Below are 23,918 nucleotides of genomic sequence, written 5' to 3' on the forward strand. Positions count from 1 at the left end.
ATATACCTTCATGCACCTGTATATGGACTCTGCTATGCTCTGAGCACCGCCAGGCTGCTTTTTCCAAGATTCGGTTTGCAATACTTCCTAGACTTACATGCAGGAATAGAGATCCAGTAGTGCCAGTCTACATTTTTCTTCAGGAACGTTGTCCTAAATCATCCAAGTTTCATATATTTGGAATCGTATTGATTGATAGACCAAAGTTAGTATGTCAGTTTTACCATACTGTGAATTCTAAAAACACGCGCTCCTGAGTGGTGATGCCAGGCATTAACCCTTTAGATGTCAAGATCAAAGTTGATCTAGAGGGTCTAAAATGTAAAATAAATGACCCTGACTGCTCAGTTGGGCTGATCAGGATCACTGTAGTGAAACCACAGTGACTTTATCAGCTGAGAGAAGAGGGAGAAGGCCCTTACTTGCCTCCTCCCCATCTGATCAGTACTCCTGTGCTGCAGTCAACCATGGCAGGCTGGAGCAATTGAGCACAGATAACACTGATCAATGCTATGGCATAGCATTGACCAGTGTATGCAATCACAAGACTTCATGTAATAGTGCAAAAAAAAAAAAGTTAATTAAATAAATAAATGTCAATTAACCCCTTACCTAATTAAAGTTTGAATCACCCCCCTTTTCCCATAAAAAAAAAAAATTGTGTTGGTATCACCACATGTAAATGTCCAAACTATAAAAAAAATACATAGCGTTTAGACTTGTGCACTAGAAAAATTTCCGTTTCGTTTTTTCATTTTGTAAAAATTTTTCGGTTCGGTAATATTTTCGGTTTAGATTTTTCGGATACATTCGGTATTCGGGTGTTCAGGTTGATTTTTCGGATGCATTCGGTATTCGGGTACATTCGGTAAATCTTTTTATTCATTTTTGGACTTTAGCGATCCCAAAAAATTATGGAGATACCTTTTTTATAAAAATTTCATAGGGTACCATAAAAAAATAATAATAAAAAAGATACAGTACTGCTGGAAAAAATTGTATCTAAAGAAATGTATCTTTTTTATTATGAAACGTTTATTAATTTTTAAACAGGGATCAATTTATGTGAGCGGGTAAAGCACTAAAAATGTAGCCGACAATAATAAAAATGTAGTGTGTGCGTGTTTTTCACTTTTTTAAAAAAATTTTTTAGGTAGTACTACTACTCCCAGCATGGAACACACTGTTCCATGATGGGAGTAGTAGTTACCTGTACTAATTGACAGATGGCCGGGGTCCCTTGCGATCCTCTTGTATAATGTATAGATGCGGCGGCAGCTCTTCTATGGTCACCTGCACTCACGTATATATACACCTATTCATATTTCCCGCAGATGGTTCCAGCCAATCACAGCTCTCTGTGGGAAATAGGAATATGTGTATATATACGGCTGTGCAGGGGACCATAGGAGAGCAGCCGCCGCATCAATACATTATACAAGAGGATCGCAGCGGGTGTAAGGAGTGATACCCGCAGTGATCTTTCCTTTACTACAAGTACTACTACTCCCAACATGGAGTACACTCTGCTCCATGCTGGGAGCTGTAGTACCTGCATTAATAGACAGATCGCAGCGGGTGTCAGAAGTTACACTCGCTGTAATATGTCTATTAATGCAGGTACTACAGCTCCCAGCATGGAGCAGAGTGTGCTCCATGTTGGGAGTATTAGTACCTGTAGTAATGGACAGATCCCAGGGATGTCACTCCTCCTGACACCCGCTGCAATCGTCCTGATGTGAATGTCGGGATCAGCTGTTCTCAGGGCTACAGAGCCGGTAGAACAGCTGATGCTGAGCCGTAGGTATACATCGTAGGTATAGCCGTAGGTATACTGCCCAGCAAGAACTTACAGTGAGCCTGCAATGTGTATACAGTATACACATCTCTGGCTCACTTAACCCATTGCTGAGCTGTGTGCTTTGCGCAAGCCCAGCAAGAAGAGAGTTAACTTACACTGCTGGACAGTGTAGGTTAACCCTTTGGGCGATATACACTATATACAGCTATCTATAGATAGCAGTATATAGTGTATACAGAAACGAATCCCGCTTACTTCCCTCGAGTACCGCGCAGGTCCGTGTAGCGTCGCCCCTAGTGATGATGTCATTAGGGGCGGAGCTACAGAAGGGAACTAGGCTAGTTAATCTGAAGCTCTGTTCACATTGTCCGTTTTGTATAATGTGAACAGACCCTTCTGGCAGTGTCTACCCAGACAGGGAGACTCCAGCTGTTGCTAAACTACAACTCCCAGCATGCCCAGACAGCCTTTGGCTGTCTGAGCATGCTGGGAGTTGTAGTTTTGCACCAATTGGTGGCACCCTGTTTCGGTAGACATTGCATCATGGGTGCTCTCCCCAGCGGACAGCGCCATAAATGTCATAACCAATTTTTTGTGTTTTTTTTTCTTCTCGTTTCAGATCCGTGTATGCAGAGGATTACTGCGGATTCTATGGATTACGGCGGATTATTTTCTTTTAATAAAATGGTTAATGAGGGCTGTGGGGGAGTGTTTTTTTAAATAAAATAATTTTTCCAATGTGTTGTGTTTTTTTTTTATTGAATTTTCAGGCTTAGTAGTGGAAGCCGGGCTTATTGACTGAATCCATTACTAAGCCAGGGCTTAGCGTTAGCCCCCAAAAACAGCTAGTGCTAACCCCCAATTATTACCCCGGTACCCACCGCCACAGGGGTGCCGGGAAGAGCCGGTACCAACAGGCCCGGAGAGTCAAAAATGGCGCTCCTGGGCCTAGGCGGTAACAGGCTGGCGTTATTTAGGCTGGGGAGGGCCAGTAACAATGGTCCTCGCCCACCCTGGTAATGTCAGGCTGATGCTGTTTGGTTGGTATTGTGCTGAGAATGAAAATACGGGGAACCCTATACGTCTTTTTATTTTTTGTATTTAAATAAATAAAAAACGCATAGGGTTCCCCGTATTTTCATTCTCAGCACAATACCAACCAAACAGCAACAGCCTGACGTTACCAGGGTGGGCGAGGACCATTGTTACTGGCCCTCCCCAGCCTAAATAACGCCAGCCTGTTACCACCTAGGCCCAGGAGTGCCATTTTTGACGCTCCGGGCCTGTTGGTACCGGCTCTTCTCGGCACCCCTGTGGCGGTGGGTACCGGGGTAATAATTGGGGGTTAGCGCTAGCTGTTTTTGGGGCTAGCACTATGCCCTGGCTTAGTAATGGATTCAGTCAATAAGACCAGCTTCCACTACTAAGCCTGAAAATTCAATAAAAAAATTAAAAAAAAACACATTGGGAAAATTATTTTATTTAAAAAAAAAACCTCCCCACAGCCCTCGTTAACCATTTTATTAAAAGAAAAGAAAAATCCGCCGTAATCCATCGAATCCGCAGTAATCCTCTGCATACACGGATCTGAAACGAGAAGAAAAAAACACAAAAAATTGGTTATGACATTTTTGGCGCTGTCCGCTGGGGAGAGCACCCATGATGCAATGTCTACCGAAACAGGGTGCCACCAATTGGTGCAAAACTACAACTCCCAGCATACCCAGACAGCCAAAGGCTGTCTGGGCCTGCTGGGAGTTGTAGTTTAGCAACAGCTGGAGTCTCCCTGTCTGGGTAGACACTGCCAGAAGGGTCTGTTCACATTATGCAAAACAGACAATGTGAACAGAGCTTCAGATTAACTAGCCTAGTTCCCTTCTGTAGCTCCGCCCCCTAATTACATCATCACTAGGGGGCGGAGCTACACAGATCTGCCCGGTACTCGAGGGAAGTAAGCGGAATTCGTCTTCTGTATACACTATATACAGCTATCTATAGATATAGATATAGCAAGGGGTTAAGTGAGCCAGCAATGTGTATCCTGTATACACATTGCAGGCTCACTGTAAGTTCTTGCTGGGCAGTAGATATACGATGTATACCTACCGCTCAGCATCAGCTGTTCTCCGGGCTCTGTAGCCTTGAGAACAGCTGATCCCGACATTCACATCAGGACCATCGCAGCGGGTGTCAGGAGGAGTGACATCCGCTGGGATCTGTCCCTTACTGCAGGTACTAATACTCCCAACATGGAGCACACTCTGCTCCATGCTGGGAGCTGTAGTACCTGCATTAATAGACATATTGCAGCGAGTGTAACTTCTGACACCCGCTGCGATCTGTCTATTAATGCAGGTACTACAGCTCCCAGCATGGAGCAGAGTGTACTCCATGTTGGGAGTAGTAATACTTGTAGTAAAGGAAAGATCACTGCGGGTATCACTCCTGACACCCGCTGTGATGCACCTGTATAATGTATTGATGCGGTGGCCGCTCTCCTATGGTCCCCTGCACGGCCCTATATATACACATATTCCTATTTCTCACAGAGAGCTGTGATTGACTGGAACCATCTGACCAATCACAGCTCTGCGGGAAATATGAATATGTGTATATATACGTGAGTGCAGGGGACCATAGAAGAGCGGCTGCCGCATCTATACATTATACAAGAGGATTGCAAGGGACCCCGGCGATCTGTCAATTAGTACAGGTAACTACTACTCCCATCATGGAACAGTGTGTAGTACAGTAGTACTACCTAAAAAATGTTTTTTTTAAAGTGAAAAACATGCACACACTACATTTTTATTATTGTCGGCTACATTTTTAGTGCTTTACACGCTCACATAAATTGATCCCTGTTTAAAAATTTATAAACATTTCATAATAAAAAAGATACATTTCGTTAGATACAATTTTTTCCATCACTATTGTATCTTTTTTATTATCTTTTTGTTATTAGAATTAATTCTTTAAGTTCGTTTACGGATAACGAATGCATTCATTATTTACCGCATGCAGTCGTTACTTTGCTATTCGTATTATCGTGGCTATTCGGGAATGTTCAAAATATGTTTTCGTGCATTCGGATCGGTTCAAATGCCCGAAAACTGTAAAATTCGGTAAATTAGACATTCGTGCCAAACCGAATTGCACATGTCTAATAGCCTTAATTAAACCACACAGTCAATGGTGTATACGTACAAAAATACCAAATTCCAAAACTGCATGTTTTGGTTACTTTGCATACAAAAATGGTACCGATAAAAACTACAGATTTTAAAAGAAGTAAAACAAAATCAAACATATAAGTTGGGATCATTTTAATCATACACGAAAAGTGCATTGCATAGAAACGGAAGCCCCCAAAAGTTACAAAATGGTATTATTTTTTTCTATTATTCTCAAATCAACTGGTGTGAAAAAGTTATACAGATTTCTAAATTCTATTTAAAAAAAACACTCAAGCCATTAGTACAGCATATTGAGTACTAAGCTGCTGTATATCCTGGAGGACGTCATACAGTTGTTTCCAGTCTGACACAGTGCTTCCTGCTGCCAACTCTGTCTATGTCAGGAACAGTCAAGAGCAGAAGAAAACCTCTTTGTGTCAGGAACTGTACACAGCAGGAGAGCAGACAGAGGTAGCAGCAGGGAGCACTAAGTCATATAGGGAAGAACTACACGACAACCTTCAGGGCATACAGCATTAAAAGTACTGGAACGTTTGCAGTTTTAAATAGAATTAATTTGCAGATCTGTATAACTTGGAGCACCAGTTGACACACCTTATACAAACACCTACACTTGACAAAGCTTTTAAGATACCTCATGGCCGCTTTAACGAACCCATGAATGTAGATATATATTTGCCTCCTCACAACCTTTATGTGGTTTGAATGGAGATGAAGCATCATCTGGGTTAATGGGGTTATCCAGCATAAGGTGATTTTAGTACATACCTGGCAGACAGTAATGGACATGCTTAGGAAGGATCTGCGCTTGTCTTGGGCTAAATGGCTATGCTGTGAGATTACCAGAACACTGTGGCTAGCTTTCTGTGAACTTGTATTTCCTGTTTTCAGTTTTCTTGTTTGCCTACAAATCCCATGATTCCATTTTCCTCCTTCCCACACATCAGCCACCTCACCCACTGAAACATAAATGAGCTGCAGACCTGTGGTTTTCAATCAGGGTGCCTACAGCTGTTGCCTTAGTTGCAGATCAGGCTCCCTGTCATCAGCTGACTAGTGAGTCAGGTCTCGACCGCATTGCAACCTGGGAAAAAGCTGAGACAACAGTCATTTTGTATGCTGTTAAAAATAAATATTGGGGTGAAAATCGCATAAGAATTGTGAGAAAACCGTCACACACTGGTACAGACACTATATTATGAACTACACTTTACAGCCCCTGTAGCATAGTCAAATAAAAAAAATTCCCGGAATACCCCTTTAAGGCTGCAGGTTACAAATGCCTTTCATCACCATATGGTTTGTGGTGTTGTGTCCTGAAAGAACCAGCAGCAGCTAAATTGACACAACGTAACCTCTTTAATTGGGAGAAAACCAATGGATATAACCTATATCTCAGTAACTATCTAGAATGCAGTATTTTATCAATGTGATTTAAAGTAATAATTCCTGTTTTTCTGGATCAAACAGAAATCAGCTAGAAGTGATTAGGAAATGCAGAAAAAGCATTCCATAAGAAAAAATTATAATTGCATGTAAGCTGCCTATTTGCTATATTTCTTTTAATGTTATCTATTTTCAGCTAAGCAAAAGGTTGACAAATAAAACAATTATCTTATCTGTGGAACTTCTGTATCAAGGAAACAAAACCACTTGATCTCACCTATGCAAAAAAAAAAAAAAAAAAAAAGTTTCCTTTAACCCCTTAACAACCCATGTTGGATAACTCGCCATGAGTGGGTGCTAGTTTCTGCATCGTAACAGATATATCTTTACAAAGATCTCATGGGGACTGTCAAGTATATCCACTAGAGATGAGCGAATTTACAGTAAATTCGATTCGTCACAAACTTCTCGGCAGTTAATGACTTATCCTGCATAAATTAATTCAGCTTTCAGGTGCTCCGGTGGGCTGGAAAAGGTGGATACAGTCCTATGAAGGAGTCTCCTAGACTGTATCCACCTTTTCCAGCCCACGGGTGCACCTGAAAGCTGAACTCATTTATGCAGGATAAGCCATCAACTGCCGAGCCGAGAAGTTCGTGACGAATCGAATTTACTGTAAATTCGCTCATCTCTAATATCCACAAGATTATGCTGAGGTTTGGCTGAAATATTCAGTCATGGTGCTGTAGCAAGTGTGCAGATAATTCAGATTCCAGCAGCTTAACCCTAATAAAGGGCATATAACATACAGAATTGTGTATTTAATTTTTACTCTTTCCATTTTCCTACCTACATTTTTTTTAAATTTTACAGGTAATTATTACACTCGTGTAAATGTAACTATAAAAATATAATATTTATTAAACAGTCAATGGTGTATACGTAAAAAGAAAATACCAAATTCCAAAATTGCATATTTTTTGTCACGTTGTATACCCTAAATAATATGTATAAAAAGCGATCAAAAAGTCCCATCAAAACAAAAATGGTACTGATAAAAACTACAGATCATGGCGCAAAAAAGTAAGCCCTCACACATTCCCGTTTATGGAAAAATAAAAAGTTTTAAAATGAAAAATTTTTGTACAAAAAGTTATACATTTTTTAAAAAGAAGTAAAGTGTGTCATTTTTACCAAAAAGTGCACTGCGTAGAAACGGAAGCTCACAAAAGTTGCACAATTGTGTTTGTTTGTCTTTTCAATTTTGTCCACAATTTTTTTTTCTCGTTTTGCCGTAGATTTTGTGGTGAAATGATTGATGTAATTCAAAGTAAAATTGGTGGCGCAAAAATCAAGCCCTCATATGAGTCTGTAGGTGGAAATCTGAAAGCGTTATGATTTTTAGATGGTGAGGAGATAAAAACGAAAGTGCAAAAATGGAAAAAAAAACCTGAGTCCTTTATCATCATCAGATCCCAACAGAACGTGGTTGCTAAAGGTAAAAAGGTTCCAGTCCACAGCAGTCCAGATTTTTTTTCACAACAAAACTGCAAACAAAGGTGATGGTTGGCTGGCTTCCAATAGCATGACAGCTAATGGGTGCCTCGATGGCAGGCTATTGTTCAAAATGTCCATCCTGCTTCTCTCAGGCCAACGATGCACCCCATCTCAAAGTGTGTTAACTGGACAAAATGTCTATGAGTGCGTCATAGAGCCATGTCTATATCTGGGAGTGGTTTATGTTTTTTGTCATTCACTGTTATAGCTTCATACAGAGTGCCATCAATTATAATAGAATCATACACTTTATGTACCCATAACTGTGTGTTACACTCCAAATGTCCTAAAAAGTAATAGCATTGAGCTTTCTAAATCTGTAATGAATGCACAGGGGAACAGGATGGTACTGCTGAGGGACTACAAGTATCAACATGGCCACAATAAATACCCTGCAGAGTAGAATCAGGAATTGCTTATTAGCAGCACCGGAGATTGGCGTTAGACCATTCTATTTGTGTGCCGATCTCTTCAATGCGAGCACAGCACAGTGCATGGAACAGTGTTTCCCAACAAGAATGCCTCCAGCTGTTGCATATAAATGAAAGTTTCAAAATAAATTGAGGTTTTGCACATTTTTACAATTATTTGTTCTATTTTGTACCTTGTAGTAGATACTACTACAGTTGGAATGTGTTTGCACATTGATTTTTATAAATAAGCCCCACCAAGGGTTGGAATGCAGCTTCCAAGATACCAAAAAATAAGTACAAAAAAGATACAAAAAAAAAAAGTCTCTTTGTTGTAGCTTATCTGTGCTATGTACAGAGTTTTACAGGTCTGAAGTACTGTGAAAAGCTTATCTAGAACACACAAAGATACAGAATACAGGGGTGTGGAAATTTTATAAAAAAAACTACTTGTCCACAGGACTAAAATGGAGCAAAATCTACTTGTCCCTCATGACGATCCACTTGTCAAGGCCAATTTTCGCTTTTACGCTCTATTTTTTTCCTCCTCGCCCTATAATAGCCATAACTACCTACTATAATGATGCCTTTTAATTTTTCAATAACATATTCTCTGAACCAAAAAAAAATAATATATATATATATATATATATATATATATATATTAAGGGAAGTGAAATTGAAATAGTAAAAGATAATTTTGCAGATTTGGTGATTTTCTTTTCTGCGCCATTTACCTTGTGGTTGAGATAACATGTTAGTTTTATACTTTAGGCCGCCTGGTTACAGCGATACCAGATTTGTATAGTTTACGTCATGTTTTACTAATTCTGAACTTTTTCTAATTTTTTTTATTGCCATTTTTTAAACCCTGTAGCTTTATTTTTTTCCGCATACCAGGCTGTATGAGGGCTAATTTTTTGCGCCATAATCTGTTTTTTGTATCGGTACCATTGTGGTATTGATCTGACTTTTTAATAACTGTTTAACTTTTTTTTTCTGGGATATTATAAAAATTGCAATTCTGTGGTTTGGTATTTTTTTACATTTACCGTACGGGATACATAATGTTATATTTTAATAGGTTGTACAATTACGCACGAAGCGATACCAAATATGTTTATTTTTATTATGTTTGCATGTTTTTATATAGGAAAAGGGGTTGATTTGAACTTTTAACATGGAAGGGGTTGATGCAGCAGTCTTTAAACTGTGGCCCTCCAGATGTTGCAAAACTACAACTCCCCGCATGCCCGGACAGCCAACAGTTTGAAGACCACTGGGTTAATGTGTGTCTTTCAAACTTTTATTAAAACCGTTTTTTTTTTTTTACACTTTATTACACTTATATGAGGAATCATTAGATTCCTCAGACAGATGAATAGAGTTCTATTGAACTCTATTGATCTGTGTGCTCTGTGATCCATTGATAGAGCCTGGTCCAGTCAGGATCTATCAATGACAGAGCGGGACAGCAGGGAACAGAGGTAAGCCCTCCGGCTACCTCTATAGTGGATCGCCCCCCTGCGATCACACTGCGGGGGGGGGGGGGGGGGCGATCCACCCCACTAGCCCATCAGGGAGCATTCACATTTCTTTTTAGACGCTGCTGTCAGCTTTGACAGCGGCGATCTAAAGGGTTAATAGCCAGCCGCGGCGATTTCCGTATGCTGGCTATTAGCGGCAGCCCCCGGCTATGAGAACAGCTGGGGGCTGCAGAGTATGGAGCGGGCAGGAATCCCAAGCCCGCTCCATACTCCCCTGTGAGTGCCGCAGGCATCTCCCCGTGCAGACGTGCCTCCTCCCCTCAGCTCTCTGAAGCTACAGCTGGGGGGAGTGAAGGCAGAGGACGCAGGTCTGCATGGGGAGCAAGAAGCCATGCCCCCTCATCTCCCCCCGCACGTCTGCAGAGCAGGGGAGAGAAGACAAATACTGTACCCAGCTTCTCATCTCCCCTGCTCTGCTTCCGAGTACACAGGCTGCATAGTATGGAGTGGGCACGAGTAGGGAGCCCGCTCCATACAGACTGCAGATCGCCGCCGCACTTGTCAGGTCCGGCCCTGCTTGCCAGAAGCCGCAAATTAGGCCGGACAAATTCCCCTGCCCGGCGCCCAAAACTGCTAGTCCCGGGCGTCGGGCGATAGGAGGTCCACATCCCTGAGAATAACATGTAAGAGAGGCCACAAATTATTAGTTAACCCCTTAAGGACCAAGCTAATTTTAGTTTTTGCGCTTTCTTTTTTTCCTCCTCACCTTCTAAAAATCATAATGCTTTCAATTTTGCACCAACAGACCCATATGAGGGATTGTTTTTTTGCGTCATCAATTGTACTTTGTAATGACAATCATTTCATAACAAAATATACAGCAAAACTAAAAAAAATATTTGTAGGGTTAAATTGAACAAAACAAATGCCATTTTGTAAGTTTTGGGGGCTTCCGTTTCTATGCAGTGTACTTTTTGGTAAAAATGACACCTTATCTTTATTCTGTAGGTCCATACGGTTACAAGTACAAGTACAAATTTTACTACTTAAAAAAATTATAACTACATGCACCAAAATTAGAATGTTTTAAAATTGTCATCTTCTGGACCCTATAACTTATTTATTTATTCATTTATTTTTATTCATTTTTTGAGCTGTGATCTGTAGTTTTTATCAGTACCATGTTTATTTTGATGGGACTTTTTATTCTGTTTTTATGAAATTTTTTATGGTACATGAAATGATAAAAAATGGACTTTGATGATTTTTTTCACGTGTACGCCTTCACCTGTGCAGTTTAACTAAGCTTAGATTTTCATAGTTTGGACATTTACGCACCTGGCGGTACCACATATGATTATGTTTATTTTTGATTACATCATTTTATTAAAAAAATGAGAATAGGGGGAGATTCAGATATTTATTGGGAAGAGGTTAATTCACTTTTATTAACTTTATATTTTTTTACACTTTTTGGGGGGAGGGGGGCCCATAGGGGGCTATAACATCCAATCTTTTGATTCATAGCATAGCATTGATCAGTGTTATTGGTGCTCTGCTGCTGTAGCCTGCCAGAGCATCAGAGCATCGATCGGATGGCGAGCAGGCAGGTAAGCCCTCCCGCCATCCACCCAGCTGATAGGTACCTGCGATTTTGCTGCAAATGTCCTTATCAGCTGCCCTTAGCTAACCGGCACTGTTAAACCCGTATTTTAGATGCCGCAATTTTGCCGCAACTTTGATTGTGGCGTCTAAAGGGTTAATGCTGGGCATTGGCCAGATCGACGATGCCCGGCATTACCGTGGATCCTGGCTGCTCATAGCAACTGAGACCTACTGGGTATGAAGCATGCTCAGCATGGAGCACACTTCAAACCCCAGTAACGGGACTAGGGCATACAGGTACACCTTCAGTCCTTAAGTACCAAGACGCAAGGGCGTACCTAAAGGGGTTAAATTCCATTCTAAACTGATGTAAACATATATAAATGTCTACATATTGTTACATATAAAGAGCATCTTTTAATAAATATCTTTAATTAATATTTCAGTTTTAACTCTGAAATGTCTGTATAAAGCAGAGCTATATTGTTTGTACAGTGCTAGTTGGTTTATTATTGGTGCCTCTCTTCTAATGTACGCAGTTACGATTGCAGTTTTGAAAGAAGGGACCAAGTCCTTCTTTGGCTGCCTTAATTTCTGGTTTAGCAATAAATAAGGTACCCTTTTGTACCCATTTTAATGGTATGCCATATTTTTTAATTTTGGCATAGATATCAGCTACTAGGGATGGCCAGGTTTGGGATGTTCCAGTAGAGAATGGTTAGGAATACCTGATCTAAAGGCATGCCATATGTTAACATTAGATAGCTAACCCCCCTATTATATTTACAGACAGTGTAAAAGGTGGATATACAAATTAGGTGAATGTCAGGCAAATATCTAAAGTGTATGGGGGTCTCTCAACCGTCCATTGATGGAATATGTCTGTGCCTTTGGCTGTCCGAGCATGCTGAGAGTTGTTTTTTCAACAGCTGGAGGCACCCTGGTTGGGAAACATCTAATCCCGCTATGTGTGATATTGTCTACTGAGCTGTGTATCTAATCCCCCCTATGTCTGATATTGGATGTTGAGCCCCTGTATCTAATCCTATAATGTGTGATACTGTCTGCTGTAACTCTATATAATACTGTTATAATATATAATAGATAGTGTCTGCTAAACTATTGTTTGTTACAGTGTGTCCCCCCAGTAGTAATGAGATTACGTGAGGAGGATGTTACAGTGTGTCACCGCAGTAGTTAAGAGATTACACAAGGAGGAGGTTTGTTACAGTGTCATCCCAGTAGTAAGGTAATTACATAAGGAGAAGGTTTGTTACAGTGTGTCACCCCAGTAGTAAGGCAATAACATAAGGAGGGGGTTTGTTACAGTGTGTCACCTCAGTAGTAAGGCAATAACATAAGGAGGGGGTTTGTTACAGTGTGTCACCTCAGTAGTAAGGCAATAACATAAGGAGGGGGTTTGTTACAGTGTGTCACCCCAGTAGTAAGGAGATAACATGAGGAGGTTTGTTACAGTGTGTCACCGCATTAGTAAGGAGATTACATGAGGTGGAGGTTTGTTACAGTGTTTCACCCCAGTAGTAAGGATATTACATGAGGAGGAGGTTTGTTACAGTGTGTCACCCCAGTAGTAAGGAGATAACATGAGGAGGTTTGTTACAGTGTGTCACCACATTAGTAAGGAGATTACATGAGGAGGAGGTTTGTTACAGTGTTTCACCCCAGTAGTAAGGATATTACATGAGGAGAAGATTTGTTACTGTGTTTCACCTCAGTAGTAAAGTGATTACATGAGGAGGTTTGTTACTGTGTCACCCCAGTAGTAAGGTGATTACATGAAGAGGACTTTTGTTACAGTGTGTCACCCCAGTAGTAAGAAGATTACATGAGGAGGAGGTTTGTTACAGTGTGTCAGCCCAGTAGTAAGGAATTTACATGGGCAGGAGGTTTGTTACAGTGTGTCACCTCAGTAGTAAGGAGATTATAGGAGCAGGAGGTTTGTTACAGTGTGTCACCCCAGTAGTAAGGAGATTACATGAGGAGGAGGTTTGTTACAGTGTGTCACCCCAGTAGTAAGAAGATTACATGATGAGGAGGTTTGTTACTGTGTGTCACCCCAGTAGTAAGGTGACTACATGAGGAGGAGGTTTGTTACTGTCTATCACCCCAATAGTAAAGAGATTAAATGAGGAGGAAGTTTGTTACTGTCTGTTACCCCAGTCGTAAGAAGATAAGAAGAGGAGGTTTGTTACAGTGTGTCACCCTAGTTGTAAGGTGGGGCACGTCAAAGGATGGAGCCAGTGGGCGGGGTCAAGGGGGCGGCAAAATTAACTTTCGCCTTGGGGGACAAAAATCCTTGCACCAGCCCTGGTGCTATGTGTATTTAAAGGAGAACTCTGGAATAGGAAAATTATCGTCCATACTGCCGGCAGTAAAAAAAATAAACAGGTACATACCTTCCTTCGCTCCCCCGGGGCCTAGGGTAATCGGCTCTGGCCTCCGCCGCAATCCTCTTCCATGTTGCCGGTGGTCGGCGAGTCATACTGCGCTCAGCCATTCACCAGCCACAGCGAAGTCCCGACTCAGCCGGCGATAGGCTGAGCTGCAGTGTGAAAACGCTTCAAGACACACAATTCTTCACTACACCGGCACCTGCTGCCGGGGTCGAAAATGTCACACTGCCACTCAGCCTACCGCTGGCCGAGTCGGGACTTCGCTGCGGCCAGTGATTGGCTGAGAGCAGTATGACTCGCCGACCACCGGCAACCAGGAAGAGGATCGCGGCGGAGGCCGGAGTCGGTTACCGGAGGCATCGGGGGAGCGAAGGAAGGTATGTACCTGTTTATTTTTTTACTGCCGGCAGTATGGACGATAATTTTCCTATTCAGGAGTTCTCCTTTAACTTGGGACCATGGTCTACCTCAAATGACTCTCCCCCTCCTTTTTTTCATGCTATGTTTATTAAACTTGGGACCCTGGTGTACACCCTGGTGTGACACTTTGATTTAGGTATGCGATTTTAACCTGGTTTATAATGGTAAGCTTGAACCCTCAAATACGGCCCCGTTTTGTACACATCGCTTGTTAACCCCTTAAGGACTCAGGGTTTTTCCGTTTTTGCACTTTCGTTTTTTCCTCCTTACCTTTTAAAAATCATAACCCTTTCAATTTTCCACCTAAAAATCCATATTATGGCTTATTTTTTGCGTCGCCAATTCTACTCTGCAGTGACATTAGTCATTTTACCCAAAAATGCACGGCGAAACGGAAAAAAAAATCATTGTGCGACAAAATCGAAAAAAAAACGCCATTTTGTAACTTTTGGGGGCTTCCGTTTCTACGCAGTGCACATTTCAGTAAAAATTACACCTTATCATTATTCTGTAGGTCCATACGGTTAAAATGATACCCTACTTATATAGGTTTGATTTTGTCGCACTTCTGGAAAAAATCATAACTACATGCAGGAAAATTTATATGTTTAAAAATGTCATCTTCTGACCCCTATAACTTTTTTATTTTTCCACGTACAGGGCGATATGAGGACTCATTTTTTGCGCCGTGATCTGAAGTTTTTATCGGTATGATTTTTGTTTTGATCGGACTTTTTGATCACTTTTTATTCATTTTTTAATGATATAAAAAGTGACCAAAATACGCTTTTTTGGACTTTGGAATTTTTTTGCGCGTACGCCATTGACCGTACGGCTTAATTAATGATATATTTTTATAGTTCGGACATTTACGCACGCGGCGATACCACATATGTTTATTTTTTATTTTTTTTTACACTGTTTTATTTTTTTTATGGGAAAAGGGGGGTGATTCAAACTTTTATTAGGGAAGGGGTTAAATGACCTTTATTAACACTTTTTTTTTACATTTTTTTTGCAGTGTTATAGGTCCCATAGGGACCTCTAACACTGCACACACTGATCTCTAATGCTGATCACTGGCGTGCATTAACACGCCTGTGATCAGCATTATCGGCGCTTGACTGCTCCTGCCTGGATCTCAGGCACGGAGCAGTCATTCGTCGATCGGACACCGGGGAGGCAGGTAAGAGCCCTCCCGGTGTCCGATCAGCTGTTCGGGACGCCGCGATTTCACCGCGGCGGTCCCGAACAGCGCGACTGAGCAGCCGGGTCACTTTCACTTTCACTTTAGAAGCGGCGGTCAGCTTTGACCGCCGCTTCTAAAGGGTTAATACCGCACATCGCCGCGATCGGCGATGTGTGGTATTAGCCGCGGGTCCCGGCCGTTGATTAGCGCCGGGACCGACGCGATATGATGCGGGATCGCGGCGCGATCCCGCTTCATATCGCGGGAGCCGGCGCAGGACGTAAATATACGTCCTGCGTCGTTAAGGGGTTAAAGTGTACCTGTCGTTAACAAAAACTTTTTATATAATGTAGATTATATGTATATTTGTAATATACATTGGTTAAAAAATATGGGTGAAAAAATGCTGTCGCTGCAGCTATTGCCTGTGTGTCTCTATAAAGAGTCCAAATACAGGAAGTGAGGGCAGGACAAGAAGTGCTCAGTGCAGGCTCTTGGTTTGTCAGTCATCCTAATGTGTGAGGGGGGAGCGTGTCACAGAGCTTCACCGCAAAGAGCCCTTATCCTCACTGCACAGAACCCTGCTTGCTTACCTACACTCCCTGTATTTGGACTTCTCACAGTAATAGCTGTAGGGACAAAATATACACATTTTTTAACTAATGTATATTGCAAATATACATATAATGGTTGTAAAATTTGACACAGTGCGGGGGTTTGGCACCATCATGGACTGCCGTCATGGTGGGACTATCTGCCATTTTTTTCCTGTCCCTACCTATTACTAATCTATCCCTTACCCCCCTCCCTGTCTTAAATTGTTTTCCCTACCTTCTAAACTGTTATATTGCCGTCTCTTATGCTGCTCACTTAGGCCGAGCAGGAAGCAGACTTCCCCAGCAGGCGCGACACCACTGATGTCAGCTGGGTGCCGATATGGTATGGTGGGGTGTGAGATGCAGGGCAGATGTTATTACCCTAGGGGCAGATGGCATTAACCCCTTGTATTCGTGTCGCCAGGGCATGGTTTAGCCTATAACCACCCGAAGGTATACCGATGGATCCTGGGCAAGGCATAGGGGCAATGAAGACACCGACTTCAAGTTACGGACAACGGTAGCTTTACTGAGGGTAGACAGTTGTTACAGTCTATGCAGTATTACAGGGGCCCAAGGATGTGACCAATGACACAGAGACCTTGCAGGCTTGCTGGGATTTGTAGTTGGACGGGAGAATTTAGTGCTGGCCATGCTGGGTAGACAGATGACTTGACTGACTTGTGACTGACAGGACGGTGACTTTATCTTACTTGCACTTGACTTGTGGCTGCAGGACTTGACTTGAGGTCTTCACTACTCCGGACACACACTAAAGGCAAGACTTGACTGGACCTCAGCAGGAAGCAAGAGAGAGAAGCTAGCTCCACCCAGGGCTTATATGGGGGAGAATAGCAGGGAGCCCATAGGTCACCCTTGGGGTCAGCTGGTCGCTGGTATCTCCTGGGTAACAATCACATGGTACATTTTATTAAAGGTATAAAACACAGCATAATGTATAACATATTTACAACGGGTGAAACACTACAGGGGGCCCTTGGGACACGGGGGGACACTGCCTGACAGGGCAGGGAAGGTACGGGGTAACACCATCCCGTACTGGGCTACCACACCAACTTCTGCCCTTACCTCATCTATGCTGCACTCCTGTCAGGAGCTTGCATAGATGAGCAGCAAATAGCACGACAGGCTGCTCAGGGTCTCCTCCTCCCTGTTTAGCAGTTCATGTACTACCCAGGGAGGAGGTGTATAGGAGCATCGCTGGACCTGCCGTGCAAGATTTCCCAGCCGAGACCCGAGACTGATAAAGTTACTATAATGGTTTGTATATTGTGAAAAAAAAAGAGAAAAAATATAGAACCCCCCCAGCGTGGCCCATTATGCCCCAGTATGGTTTAGCAACAACTGGAGGCATATAAACACTGAGGACTAATCATCAGTGTGCCTCCAGCTGTTGCTAAACTATAACTACCAGCATGCCCATACAGCCAATAGCTGTCTGGGCATGCTGGCAGTTGTAGTTTAGTAACAGCTGGAGGCATAATGATGATTACACCTCGTAGTTTAGCAACAGCTGTAGGCACACTGTTTGAGAAACACTGAGGTGTAATCATCATTGTGCCTCCAGCTGTTACTAAACTACAACTGCCAGCATGCTCAGACAGCTATTGGCTATCATGGCATGCTGGGAGTTGTAGTTTTGTAGAAGCTGAAGGCACACTGTTATAGAAACACTCATGTGTAAATCATCAGGGTGCCTCCAGCTGCTGCAAAGGTACAACTCCCAGCATGCCATGATAGCCAATAGCTGTCTGAGCATGCTGGCAGTTGTAGTTTATACTATATACTATGTTATATATCCATGCAAAGAGTGTTTTCCTAACAGTGTGACTCCAGCTGTTTCACCATTACAACTCCAAGCATAACATGACAGCTATTGGCTATCCCCGCATGCTGGGAGTTGTAGTTGTGAAACAGCGTTAGGCACCCTACTAGGAAATCTATCATAGTATGTATATACAGTATAGTAGAATATATATATATATATATATATATATATATATATTTATACACACACATATCTATCTATCTATCTACAAAAAGAAGAAGGTAGCAGCACTTCAATTAAGATACAATGCGGCTGGGTGCAAGTCAGAGCGGAATTCCTCGGTTGTACGGTTCCGAATAGTAGATACCAAATTGAAATGATCACTGCAGCACTCCAATATGGTGAATAAGGTGAATAGTGTTTATTCCATCAACCAACACCTAACGTTTCAGCTGCAACGACGCAGCCTTTCTCCAGTGGCTTGAGAAAGGCTGCATTGTTGCAGCTGAAACGTTGTTATGTGTTGGTTGATGGAATAAACATTATTCACCTTTTTCACCATATTGGAGTGCTGCAGTGATCATTTCAATTTGTATCTATCTATCTATCTATCTACACTAAAACTAATATACTATATATACATGCCATGAGTGTTGTCCTAGCAGGTTGCCTACAGCTGTTTCACAACTACAACTCTCAGCATGACCTGACAGCAATTAGCTGTGAGGGCATGCTGGGATTTGTTGTTGTGAAACTAGAGGCAGAATCTTAGGAAAACACTCAGGGAAAGTATAGATAGTTTACCAAGAAAGGGGATGTTCATATTATTATGTGGCAAAATGATATGCTAAATTCTAATTTTTATATTTTAGTCATTTCCCCGAGTTAATAAGACAACAGATTAGACTTACCCATACAGCACATGTACAGTCCTGGAGCATAAACGTGGCACTGAGATTCAGTGCGCGCAGGGCCGGCTTTAGGGGTGTGCAAGCTGTGCGGCCGGCCGGGGCGCCATAGCAACGGGGACTATACTGCACCTAATGTGGGGGAACTATACTGCACCTAATGTGGGGGAACTATACTGCACCTAATGTGGGGGAATTATACTGCATCTGATGTAGGGGAACTATACTGATAACCTAATGGGGGGACTATACTGCACTTAATGTGGGGGAACTATACTGCACCTAATGTGGGGGAACTATACTGCATCTGATGTAGGGGAACTATACTGATAACCTAATGTGGGGAACTATACTGCATCTGATGTGGGAGAACTATACTGCACCTAATGTGGGGAACTATACTGCATCTGATGTGGGGGAACCATACTGCACCTAATGTGGGGAACTATACTGCACCTAATGTGGGGGACTATACTGCATCTGATGTGGGGGAACTATACTGCACCTAATGTGGGGAACTATACTGCATCTGATGTGGGGGAACTATACTGCACCTAATGTGGGGAACTATACTGCATCTAATGTGGGGAACTATACTGCATCTAATGTGGAGAGCTATACTGCACCTAATGTGGGGGGAACTATACTGCACCTAATGTGGGGGGAACTATACTGCACCTAATGTGGGGGGAACTATACTGCAACTAATGTGGGGGAACTATACTGCACCTAATGTGGGGAACTATACTGCATCTGATGTAGGGGAACTATACTGATAACCTAATGTGGGTAACTATACTGCATCTCATGTGGGAGAACTATATTGCACCTAATGTGGGGAACTATACTGCATCTGATGTGGGGGAACTATACTGCACCTAATGTGGGGAACTATACTGCACCTAATGTGGGGGAACTATACTGCATCTGATGTAGGGGAACTATACTGATAACCTAATGTGGGTAACTATACTGCATCTCATGTGGGAGAACTATATTGCACCTAATGTGGGGAACTATACTGCATCTGATGTGGGGGAACTATACTGCACCTAATGTAGGGAACTATACTGCATCTGATGTGGGGGAACTATACTGCACCTAATGTGGGGAACTATACTGTATCTAATGTGGGGGAACTATACTGCACCTAATGTGGAGAGCTATACTGCACCTAATTTGGGGGAACTATACTAAATAAAGCTAAATAAAGTGATTTAACCTTAAAAAAATTGAAGTATAATAGAGATACTGTATGTTGTAGTGCATAAGTTGATGACCGTGCCCATTTAACCAGTCGTTATTGACTATGCCTTGGATTAAGTCCCAATTGAAGGCGGATCTTACCTCTTACTTCTCCACTAGGCTGAGTAACAACCTAATTGGGTTTGGTTGTCCCTCAAGGCATATATCCAGGGGCATTTTTCTCTTCTTAGCCTTGGGTATTAAACAAGATCATACCAAGACACAGGTTTAATTAGCCAGATTAACCTTTGCACATCAGTAGTACCCCTCTCCCTAACTGTACAAATCTAGAGTCCACACCAGGACACAGCTGGATGCACTCGTGTAAACTGCGGTTGAGAAGGCCACCTGCTGCACAAAGGCCACATACTATGAGTTTGCTATAAACCAGATCGGCTGTTGGCTGCCATGCTTAAAGGGGTACTCCGGTGAAAACCTTTTTTCTTTTAAATCAACTAGTGGCAGAAAGTTAAACATATTTGTAAATTACTTCTATGAAAAAATCTTAATCCTTCCTGTACTTATTAGCTGCTGAATACTACAGAGGAAATTCTTTTCTTTTTGGAATGCTCTCTTATTACGTCGGACAAGGTAGTGGCTGCTCTTGCCCAGTTGGGCAAATCACCTGGGCCGGATGGCCTTTCTGCTCCCTATTACAAGAAATTTTGCTTCGTCTATATAACTCTCTAATCTCTTTCTCTCCACTTCCATCTGAATTTCTTGATGCCTTCATTACTGTCCTTTCGAAGCCTCATAAAGACCACCTTTATACTGCTAACTATCATCGCATCACTCTTCTAAACATGGATTCTAAGCTTCTCACCTTTATTCTTGCTACTCGCCTTAATAGTTTCTTCCTCATCTGATTAATTTGGACCCCAGGCCCCGGATAATATCCGGACAACTCTACAAAAACACCTTTAGGTTCTGTATTGTAGCGTCCTCACTTTGGTCCAACCTCTTATTTCATGAGTTTTCCTCTGGTTTTTCCTACTTCATGGGTAAAATTAACTCCATGCCTGTCTTCCCTATATAAAGCTAATTATGTTCTAATATACCGCTCCATAAGGGCGGATCTTAAGGCTTGGCACCTTTCTCAACGTTTTTTTGGGTGGGAAGGATCAAGGTGATCAAGATGGTGATTCTCCCTTTTTTACTGTACTTGTTTCATTTCCTCCCAATCTCAGTCCCTAAGCTGAATTTACAGTCTCTCCAAAGAGATGTCTTTGTCTATATTGGGTCGCACAAATGGCCCCACCTTTCTTGGATATTATGCACTACCACAAGAAGGTGGGGGTATTTCAGTGCCACACTTCAGTGCCAACCTAATGTGGGGGAACCATACAAGTGGACAACAGCCAGCGCCTGTTAAAACTTGTGATTTATTGGAATCTTTAAAAATCCATATGGACAGCAGTGAGGGAACAAGTAACAAAGAAGTCAAGAAAAAACTTGAAGAGTTACTTCATAACCTCTTCTCCGCTGTGGGCTGTCCCCGGACTAGTGACGCTGCATTGACGCCGCCGCGTAGGGACGCCCCTGACGTCAGGGATGTCTGCTGTGCATGGACGTCCCTGCGCGCCGTCGTCAATGCAGCATCACTAGTCCAGGGCCGGAGTAGAGAAGAGGGCCTCCTGGTCAAGATGGACGGGCCGGACCGACTCACCCTCCCCACTGGAAGTCGGACGGTCCCTGCAGCATAGATGGGCAACGATGGCCGGCCCCCCTGCCCATCCCCTCGCCACCCCCACCGGTATGCCTGCCATTTTTTTTTCCCATCACTCGAGTATAAGCCGAAGGGGGCGTTTTCAGCACAAAAAATGGTGCTGAAAAACTCGGCTTATACTCGAGTATATACGGTATGTGGAACAACCTGTGGTTCCTATTTTCCACACACTGCCCAAAGTACATAAGAACCGATTCCCGCCACTGATGCGTCCCATCTTGGCGAGGATCGGTTCCCTTAATGAAAGGTTATGTGACTGGCTTGATTCTGTCCTTCAGCCTTTGGTTCGCAAATGTCCACGTCATATTAAGGATTCTAAACATCTTCTAAACACTATGCACAGGTTCACATGGTGTGATTCTTTCTTGTGGCTTACGTGCGATATAGAATCATTATATTCCTCTATTTCCCACCATTTAGCGATCAGGGCCGTACAAGAAATTATGGATATGTATACTAATTATAGTTGTGAATTTAAGAGCTACATACTGGATGTATTAACATGTGTGTTACAACACAACTATTTTATGTTTAACAATGTTTTTTATCTTCAAAAGACTGGAGCGTCTATGGGGGCGAAATCCTCCCCAGGCCTAGCAAACCTGTTGATTTTCTGGTGGGAAGAGAGGCATATCTTGTGACAATAACCCTTTTCGGGATTGCATAGCATGGTTTGGCAGATATATTGACGACGTGGTTGTTGCCTGGAGATCGAATGAGGATAATGCTAGAAAACACCACGTTGAGACCTGCCATCCCAGGCACACCATTGAAAGTATACCAGTGGGGGAACTCATTCGAACTAAGCGGAACAGCTTGAATAATGATGTGTACCTGGGGGAAGCAGATAAGGTGTGCGATAGACTTAAATTTAGAGGTTACCCGTGGTGGACACTAAACAAAGCACTGAGAAGAGTGGATCCTATGGATCACTCAAAACTACCGTACTTGATAAGGTGCGAGAAGAAAATAAGCAGGACAGATCTATGACATTCGCAACTACTTACAGTTGTGAATTTAATCAGATCAGAAACATTATTGCACGTCACTTAACAATGCCTGATCTACATAGTTACATAGTTAGTACGGTTGAATAAAGACATACGTCCATCAAGTTCAACCAGGGAATTGAAGGGTAGAAGTGTGGCGCAATATTGGGGAAAGGATGGGATTTTATATTTCTTCTTAAGCATTAAAGGACAAGTCTCACAGTAAAAAATTGTTCAACTTTTAGTGCAGAAGGTAAAGTTATACAGGTTTGTAAATCACTTCCATTACCAATGCTGCTTAGAAACAAGCTTTTTCTGCATTCTTCTGTTTTACAGGAAATTCAGCTGTTCCAGGTTTTCATGACTTTCGACCCCCTATTCAGGCTGTTATCAGCAGCATCCAGGGGCCGTGACGTGACAATTACCCAGAAAACCCCTGTGCTGCAGAGAGCTCCCTGTGCTCGGCCTTAGCCCCTCCCATCTGATGAATATTCACACTGTCCTCCCTCTGTTCTGCAGTGATTGGCTGATTATATGCCGGCTGATTCAGATCATAGCAGAGTCAGCAAACAGGCTGATTCTCTCCCCTCTCCTTGCTAATGTTTATACACTGAGAACGGAGGAGAGGGGGGAGGGGAGGGAGCTGTCACACTGAGCACTGGGGAGAGAGGAGTGCAGGGCAGAGAAGGGGGGGAGGTGATTGTGCCAGTGTAAAGCTATTTCACTGAGAGGAGGAGGGGGAGGGAGTGATTTTACAGTGTAAAACTGCAGCTTCAACTCCAGGGTCCCTCTCTCTGAGCACTGAGATTACATTTTGTTTCCTCGTGGCCAACCTGCTGTATAGGGCTATGATTGGAGCTCAGTGTTATGTGGCCACCCTGCTGTATAGGGCTATGATTGGAGCTCAGTGTTATGTGGGAGTGAGCTAGCAGAGCTGTGGGAGTGACTAACATAAGTTAGGGGTGGTAACAAGCTCTCTGCTCAGGCAGCTGAGAGCAGGAAATGTGAGCAGTGCATGCAGGGAAATGTAGTCTTTGAGATCACAGGCATAGCCACCATAACCAGGAAGTAACTGGAATTTATGAGCTGAATAGCCGGTGAATGGGGGGCGGAAAAAAAATCACAAACATGTCAGAGAGGTGGTAGGTGAATATACTATGGAATGGCTAGGTATTTTTTTTTCTTTGCTGCATGGGATA

General features: G+C 42.6%; 1 protein-coding gene across 6 annotated transcripts in view; it reads right to left on the bottom strand.

The window, feature by feature from the left end:
• LOC130367859 (excitatory amino acid transporter 1-like) overlaps nt 1-23,918 on the bottom strand; it is a 338,220-nt gene that overhangs the window by 43,644 nt on the left and 270,658 nt on the right. The gene's annotated exons all lie outside the window — the stretch shown is intronic.

This window comes from Hyla sarda, chromosome 1, assembly GCF_029499605.1.
Source record: "Hyla sarda isolate aHylSar1 chromosome 1, aHylSar1.hap1, whole genome shotgun sequence".
NCBI classification, from domain to species: Eukaryota; Metazoa; Chordata; class Amphibia; order Anura; family Hylidae; genus Hyla; species Hyla sarda.